Here is an 8418-nt window from a genome sequence, read left to right as displayed (position 1 = left end):
AGTATTGTTCCTGTGATGGTGTTGCCAAAGGAGATTAACATTTGAGTCAGTAAACTAGGAGGGCAGACCCACACTCAACCTGGGTGGGCACCATCTAATCAGCAGCCAGTGCAGCTAGGATAAAAGCAGGCAGGGGAACCTGGAAAGACTGGACTGGCTGAGTCTCTTGTGCTAGATGCTTCTTGTCCTCAAACATTGGACTCCAAGTGCTTCAGCTTTTGGACTGTTGAACTTACACCAGTGGTTTGCCAGGGGCTCTTGAGCCTTCAGCCACAGACTGAAGGCTGTACTGTTGACTTCCCTACTTTTAAGGTTTTTGGGACTCAGGCTAACTTCCTTACTCCTCAGCTTGCAGATGGCCTATTGCAGGACTTCACCTTGTGATGGTGTGAGTGAATACTCCTTTACAAACTCCCTTTCATATATACATCCATCCTATTAGTCCCTCTAGAGAACCCTGACTAATACACCTAGCTATTAAGACTTGAAACTTCACCATCATCTTTGTTTCCTCCCCTCAACAAATGACCAATATGCATTCAACTAACTTTTTTTTTTTTGAGACCGAGTCTCACTCTGTTGCCCAGGCTGGAGTGCAGTAGCATGATCTTGGCTTACTGCAACCTCCACCCGCTGGGTTGAAGAGATTCTCCTGTGTCAGACTCCCAAGTAGCTGGAATTACAGCTATGTGCCACCATGCCCGGCTAATTTTTGTATTTTTAGTAGAGATGGGGTTTCAACATGTTGGTCAGGCTGGTCTCAAACTCCTGACCTCAGGTGATCCGCCTGCTTCAGCCTCCCAAAGTGCTGGAATTACAGGCGTGAGCCACTGCACCTAGCCTCAACTATTTTTTGAGCATTCATTCTTTCTAAATTAAAACAGTAAAAGACAGCAGTAGTTCACAGAAGCCACCTTCGTAATTTCTACCCTCTTTTCCATTTTATCAGCCATGGCATTTCCCAGTCTCCCTACTTTCGGCCTCATCCTCCAGCAGTATGTCTTACACACCACTGACAGTTACATCTTCCCAAAGCACAGGCTTGATGGTGTCTTTTGTCTTCTTGACAGCTTCCATTTATTGCTGAAGAAAATATCAAGCCGTCCACGATGTACTCCCAGTCTTGCTGCTTTCTCTCATGTTTAGTGGGTGCTTAAGAAACACTCGTGGGTCATGGGGGTAGAGGGAGTAGGAGTACAATGGCTTGGCAAAAGGACAGTCATTATTATTGGCTATTATATAAATTTTTATGCTCCAGTCTATAGTCCAAGAATATGTAATTTTGTTCAGTCCAGTTTAGCATCTAATTGGGTAAAAGTGAAAACTCAGTCCTCTTATTTGTGGCCTTTAAACCATGTCTTAGGGATTTATAAAGTTCCCAGAGTTTCAGAGTTAGAAACACTCAGTTTAAGGCAAAGCAAGGTATTCTTTCCTCATGTTGGAACTGTTTCTTACTCAGAAGCTAAAGAAAAATATTCATTAATCCCTACCAGTTTTTCACATACTAATGTGAAATGCAGAGGCATTTTAGATTGATGCCTCACCACTTAGTCATTCATAAATGTTAGAACACTCAGCTCAAAAATAGATAAAGTTCTTGCCCTGTTTATTATTTCTGATCATTCCATTGTCTACAGCAGCAAGTCCACGGCCCACCAGATCAGCTGACTGCTGTTTTTAGTTTCTATACAAATTTTTCTCTTGACAGTTTTCTAAAATGTATCTGCCAACTACGGGTGACATAAAATTAGTAAGCATTAAGGAAATAAACTGAGGACTAGTTATTTCCACCAGATAGAAGGTGGTAAAAGCTACGATTTATAATGAAGGGTCAGCTGCAGTGGCTCACGTCTGTAATCCCAGCACTTTGGAAGGCCCAGGCAGGTGGATCACCTGAAGTCAGGAGTTTGAGACCAGCCTGGCCAACATGATGAAATCCTGTCTTTACTAAAAATACCAAAAAAAAAATTAGCCGGGTGTGGTGGCACACTTGGGAGGCTGAGGCAGGTGAATCGCTTGAATCCGGGAAGCAGAGGTTGCAGTGAGTCAAGATTGTACCACTGCACTCCAGCCTGGGCGACAAGAATGAAATTCCATCTCAAAAATAAAATAAAATAAAATAAAACGTTTCATTTTATGTTCAGATTTTAGAAGCACAGGACAGATATAATGAAAAAAAGATAAGTAAAATGACATTTGAGAAACACGAGGAGGAAAAGCAACCAACATTTCTTGGGCATTGAGGAATATGTCCCGCAGTTCCCACACTAGCCTGTGATTAGTGGCCAATCTAGCTGCACTGTCTTTAGCAGAGTGTTCTCAACCAAATCTCTTGGTTCCACCTACACAATGATGGTCCCTGGAACCAACAGTAATCCCATTTCCTCCATGTGATTTTCTTTATAATTGACTGTTCTTCTTCTGCATAACTACATATACTTCTATTGTCTACATGTCAGTTAATAGCCTAACTTCCTCTTCTTTCTTTTGTTTGTAATTTGGGTGTGTCTACATTACTTAGCAAATGTATTTCTTAAAAGTTTGTATATCAAATATTTATAAACTTAGTCATAGTATAAATGTACTGGTGAAATCGCCGCTTAAAGAACTATTTGATGATTACTATTATCAGGTAAAAATCCTGAAAGTAGGCCTGGCACGGTGGCTCTCGCCTGTAGCACTTTAGGAGGTCTCCAGCACTTTAGGAGGCCGAGGCAGGTGGATCACCTGAAGTCAGGAGTTCAAGACCAGCCTGGGCAACATGGTAAACCCCGTCTCTACTAAAAGTATAAAAATTAGCTGGGTGTGGTGGCGGGCACCTGTAATCCCAGTTACTCAGGAGGCTGAGGCAGGAGAATCATTTGAACCCAGGAGGCGGAGGTTGTAGTGAGCCGAGATCGCGCCATTGCACTCCAACCTAGGCTGGAGTCATGAGGGAAGAGCCTTCATGAATGAGATGAGTGCCCTCATAAAAGAGACTCCAGGCCAGGCACGGTGGCTCACACCTGTAATCCTAGCACTTTGGAAGGCTGAGGCAGGAGGACTGCTTGAGATCAGAAGTTCCAGACCAACCTGGCCAACATAGTGAGACCCCATCTCTATTTTTTCAAAAATAATTAAAAACCAAAAAATTATAATTAACAAAAAAGAGACCACAGATAACTCATGGCTCTATCTGCCCTGTGTGTGAGGAAACAGGCCCTCACCAGACACCAGTGCTTTGATTTTGGATTTCCCAGCTCCAGAACTGCAAGAAATACATTGCTTTTCTTTATAAGCCACCCAGTCTACAGTAGTTTGTTATAGCAGTCCAAACTAAGACACGAACTTTGCAAACCTACTTTTACTTTTTTTTTTCCTAAGCAAGACATTTTAAGCATTGTTGTTCTTTGGATACTGAAGTTTTAGCTCACCACAGATGGTTATGAAGGGAGTCTTGACCTTCATCACAGACTCATTGAGTTTTCTTGGCATCAGTCTGCAGCATTCTTACTTTTAAGTTCACAGTGCTCTCTGTTTATGAGTCATATAATTTTAAATGCACTGACAGTTTCATCATCATTATCATAGTTTTAGCATGTAGAGTTTAGTTTAGGCTTTCTTTCAATTCTCTGAAACCACATGGTCCTAGAAACAACTAAACAAAGGTGTTTATATTGGAAGCCCTCACAAGATCAAATGTCAGGGTCAAATCCTGTTTGTTGCTTTATTCATTCTTTTAGCATTTCTGGTGAGTGAGGTATGCAAGAACTGAAGAATACATGCTCTAACTGATGGGAAAGAGAAAGAAGGCAAACAACACCTTATTTCAGTCATTTAAAAATCACAAAGTCCCAAATGAAAAGGAAAATCCCCTAAAACAACCACTTGGTGTCACTGCTGTAGCTCGGCCCCTGCTTTAGAGGAGAAAAGAAGCTGGTGCCATCCTAAATCAGTCTCAGGAACCAGGGGAATAAGGTTATGTTCTTTTCATGAATATGGATATTTTTAAAGGGTAACGATGCTTCAATTTTATTTTTTTCTATTTTATTTTATTTTATTATTTTGTTTCATGACTGAGTCTTGCTCTATTACCCAAGCTGAAGTGCAGTGGCGCGATCACCGCTCACTGCAACCTCTGCCTCCTAGGTTCTGCCTCAGCCTCCTGAGTAGCTGGGATTACAGGCAACCGCCACCACGCCCAGCTGATTTTTGTATTTTTAGTGAAGACGGGGTTTTGCCATGTTGCTACTCGCTTCATAGTAATAATTATATATTATGCTTTACTTCTATGTCTATTTTCTAACTGAAGGAAAGCTGAGCTGGCCTCACATCCCTTTGTCATTTGGTTCTCTCTTCTACGATGAGCACTATCTTAACTGCTCATCAGCGGCATTATTCCTCATTAAAAAACAAAAAACATCCTTTGTTGGCCAATTATATTCCTGATTCTATATAAAACATTTCACATACACACGTTTTTTCACAAAACTCTATGTGCATAGTACCATTAATATACCTTTACAGATGAAGAAATTTAAGCCAAAATAGCACCTCTCCCCCCTTAATTAACTCAGTCTTAAAGTCTGAAATACTAATGTAAATACTTTGTCTGGTTTTCACTCTCTTCTTCAGATGCTGCTTTGTCTTACTAGAACTATCACCTTGCTGCTGACCAATTAATTGTTCAGTGTGCAGACTTCAAGGACAATTAGACTAAAAGTTAAATATAAAAAGCTCTATATAATGGCCAGGTGCAGTGGGTCATGCCTGTAATCCCAGCATTTTGGGAGGCTGAGTGGGTGATCACTTGAGGTCAGGAGTTCAAGACCAGCCTGGCCAACATGGTGAAACCCCATCTCTACCAAAAAATACAAAAATTTGCCGGGCATGGTGGTGAGCACCTGTAGTCCCAGCTACTCAGAGGCCTAAGGCACAAGAATAGCTTGAACCCCAGTAGCAGAGATTGCAGTGAGCTGAGATCACACCACTACTCCAGCCTGGGCAATAGAGTGATACCCTGTTTCCAAAAAAAAAAAAAGGCTCTGTATAATGATATAAGATGCAATCTTCTTGATGAGTCGTATTGTTTTTGGTTGCTAGGGAAGAAAAGCCAGGGGGAAACCACAGAACTGTAAGCCAACTGCTCTTCAATAATCCAATAAGCTTAAGATATTTCACAAAATTTTGCTGGGAGTGAGGGACAGAACAACCTGTACCTTGGACAAAGAACGCAATAAGTGACCCCCACCTTTGGTTAATAAATTGAAGGTGTTGAAGTTGATGTATTTTCAGTTGATAAATCTTGTGGTCTTTCAATAACAGTACATTTTAGCTCTTCTGTAGGAAATGTCAACAATCTCAAATTTCTTGCTTGCTTTCAGACTTCAAAGGAGATGTGTGACTAAAAACAGACTCACCCAACCAATCATTTATGTAAGAAATACTGATTTGATTTTAGCACACTGCCTAATTCTGCCTTCTTCCTGACACAACAACTGGGAAGAATATCAAAGCAAAAATTGCATTGCTAAGTCTGATAATAGCCAAAATAATGATTATACTAGCACCAGATACTCGAAACACTGCCAACAGAAAGAAAACAGATATTGTTCATTTTGCTTACTTGAGTAAAACCAAAAAAGAAATTCTGAATCCCTGCCGAGTGCTAGGGCCTATATCTGGTGATCATCCAGCTGTGATTTTTTTTAATTGAGGTGAAATTTGTATAACATAAAATTAACAGTCTTAAAAGAAACAATCCAATGGCATAATTACACTCAGTGTTGTACAATCACCACATCTAACTAGTTCGAAAATATTTTCATAACCCCAAAAGGAAACCCTATACCCATTGAACAGTCACTCCCCATTCCATTCCCCTCCAGCCCCCGACAACCACCAATCTGCTTTCTGTCTCTATGGGTTTACCTATTCCAGATGTTTCATATAAATGGAATCATACAATATATGACTGTATTAGTCCATTTTCAGACTACTGATAAAGACATATCCAAGACTTGGAAGAAAAAGAGATTTAATTGGACTTACAGTTCCACATGGCTGGGGAGGCCTCAGAATCATAGTGGGAGGTGAAAGGCACTTCTTACATGGAGGCAGCAAGAGAAAATGAGGAAGATATAAAAACAGAAACCCCGATATAAAAACGGAAACCCGAGATCATCAGATCTCGTGAGACTTATTCACTACCGCAAGAACAGTATGGGGGACACCGCCCCTATAATTCAAATTATCTCCACTAGGTCCCTCCCACCATACGTGGGAATTATGGGAGTATAATTCAAGATGAGATTTGGGTGGGGACATGAAGCCAAATCATATCATTCCACCCCTGGCCTCTCCAAATCTCATGTCCTCACATTTCAAAACCAATCATGCCTTCCCAACAGTCCCCCAAAGCCTTAACTCATTTCAGCATTAACCCAAATGTCCACAGTCCAAAGTCTCACCTGAGACAAGCCAAGTTCCTTCCCTCTGTGAGTCTGTAAAATCAAAAGCAAGCTAGTTACTTCCTAGATACAGTGGGGGTACAGGTATTGGGTAAATACAGCTGTTCCAAATGGGAGATATCGACCAAAACAAAGTGGTTACAGGGCCCATGCAAGTCCAAAATCCAATGGGGCAGTCAAATTTTAAAGCTCCAAAATGATCTCCTTTGACTCCAAGTCTCACATCCAGGTCATGCTGATGTAAGAAGTGGTTGCCATGGTCTTGGGGAGCTCCACCTCTATGGTTTTGCAGGGTACAGCCTACCGGCTACTTTCACGGGCTAACGTTGAGTGTCTGTGGCTTTTCCAGGTAGACGGTGCAAGCTGTCGGTGGATCTATCATTCTGAGGTCTGCAGGATGATGGCCCTCTTCTCATAGCTCCACTAGGTGGTACCCGAGTAGGGACTCTGTGTGGGGTCTCTGACCTCACATTTCCCTTCCGCAATGCCATAGCAGAGGTTCTCCATGAGTGCCCTGCTCCTGTAGCAAACTTTTGCCTGGGCATCCAGGCATTTCCATACATCTTCTGGAATCTAGGCAAAGGTTCCCAAACCCCAGTTCTTGACTTCTGTGCACTCATAGACTCAACATCATGTGGAAGCTGCCAAGGCTTATGGCTTGCACCCTCTGAAGCCACAGCCCAAGCTCTACGTTGGTCCCTTTCAGCCATGGCTGGAGCAGCTTGGACAAAGGGCACCAAGTCCTTAGGCTGCAAACAGCCTAAGTTTCATGGGCCCGGCCCATGAAACCGTTTTCTCCTAGGCCTCCAGGCCTGTGCTGGGATGGGCTGCTGTGAAGACCTCTGACATGCCCTAGAGACATCGTCTCCGTCGCCTTGGTGATTAACACTCAACTCCTCGTTGCTTATGCAAATTCCTGCAGCTGGCTTGAATTTCTCCTCAGAAAATGGGTTTTTCTTTTCTATCATATTGTCAGGCTGCAAATTTTTTGAACTTTTATGCTCTGCTTCCTGAATGCCTTTAACAGCACCCAAGTCACCTCTTGAATGCTTTGCTGCTTAGAAATTTCTTCCACCAGACACCCTAAATCAACTCTCTCAAATTCAAAGTTCCACAAATCCTAGGGCAGGGGCAAAATGCCACCAGTTTCTGCTAAAACATACAAGAGTCACCTTTGCTCCAGTTCCCAACAAGTTCCTCATCGCCCTCTGGGACCACCTCAGCCTGAACCTTATTGTCCGTATCACTATCAGGCTTTTGGTCAAAGCCATTCAACAAGTCTCTAGGAAGTTCCAAACTTTCCCACATTTTCCAGTCTTCTTCTGAGCCCTCCAAACTCTTCCAACCTCTGCCTATGACCCAGTTCCAAAGTCATGTCCACAATTTTAGGTATCTTTTCAGCAATGCCCCAGTCTACTGGTATCAATTTACCATATTAGTACATTTTCATGCTGCTGATAAAGACGTATCCAAGACTGGGAAGACAAAGAGAAGAGGTTTAATTGGACTTACAGTTCCACATGGCTGGGGAGGCCTCAGAATCATGGCAGGAGGCAAAAGGCACTTCTTACATCAGGGCAACAAGAGAAAATAAGGAAGATGCAAAAGCAGAAACCCCTGATAAAACCATCAGATCTCATGAGACTTACTCACTACCACAAGAACAGTATGGGGGAGACCACTCCTATGATTCAAATTATCTCCCACCAGTTCCCTCCCATAACACTTGGGAATTACGGGAGTACAATTCAAGATGAGATTTGGGTGGGGACAGAGCCAAACCATATCTCTGATCTTCTGCGTCTGGCTCATCCACTTAGCACAATGTTTTCAAGGTTCATCTGTGTTATAGCATATATCAGTACTTCATTTCTTTTTATGGCTGAATAATATTCTAATGTATGTATATATCACAATTTGTTTATCCATTCATCTGTTGATAGATATTTGGGTCTCCACCTTTTGGCTA

The sequence above is a fragment of the Piliocolobus tephrosceles genome, chromosome 10 (assembly GCF_002776525.5).
Source record: "Piliocolobus tephrosceles isolate RC106 chromosome 10, ASM277652v3, whole genome shotgun sequence".
Lineage (NCBI taxonomy): Eukaryota > Metazoa > Chordata > Mammalia > Primates > Cercopithecidae > Piliocolobus > Piliocolobus tephrosceles.
This window is presented reverse-complemented; position numbering follows the sequence as displayed.